Raw genomic sequence first — 889 nt, forward strand, 5'->3', positions numbered from 1 at the left:
ATGTTTCACCCCATGAGAGAATTTAAAATTTTTTCTTCTTTCAGCTTTCATCAAGGTGGAAAATCAGAGGAACACACAGTAATTGTAAATATATGACAAAATATTTTAATAGCAATTAACAGGAATATGTTCTTTGAAAGCAAACCATAAATTGGCTAGGTAGAAATACAAGCACAATCACAGATCTGTGTTATTCCAGCATGAAGAGCAAAATAACCTCCCTGCGCTGGCTCAGATTTAATACTGTCCTCACCCTATTCCCAGCACTGACTTCAGAGACAACTCAGCACACAGGGGGCCTCAAAAACACATGAGCTAGAATGGTAACAAGCAAGTGAAAATGCAAACTGCTACTCAGGAGCCCAACAAACAGAAATGTCTTTCTTTCAGGACCTGCCAGTCACCTTTCCATTACACTGAATGAGCTCCCAGACTGTGATGTTTATGCTGAGTCTCTGCACCGGCTTCAACCTAGTCGAGCCAAGAAACTTCAAGGCAGGACATATTCCCTAATATAGCACAGCTGTGTATTGCACAGGGCTCTACGCTGGCCACAGCTGGTGACAGCATTGTGCAAGCACATGCCATCTTATTTCCCTCCCAGTACAATGAAATAATTGCTGATTTCCTCTTGGTGACCTTCAGGCCCAAAGAGCCTGGAAGTCATGCCTGTTGCCTTAACATGATTGCCCACTGCTCCAGGGCTGTGAATGCCCAATGTAAGCTTCATGCAGACAACTGCTAGGCAGATTGCAAGCTGCGGTGACTGCTCATGCAAGAGAGCATGGATCAGAGCTCTTGCCAGACCCCTCCCAGCAGTTTGGCCTATTCTTCATTAAAGAATAAGGGCAAACATTGCTTCATTCACCTGAAGGGGAGCAAGGGGATT

The sequence above is a fragment of the Tyto alba genome, unplaced genomic scaffold, assembly GCF_018691265.1.
Source record: "Tyto alba isolate M040663 unplaced genomic scaffold, T.alba_DEE_v4.0 Super-Scaffold_21, whole genome shotgun sequence".
NCBI classification, from domain to species: Eukaryota; Metazoa; Chordata; class Aves; order Strigiformes; family Tytonidae; genus Tyto; species Tyto alba.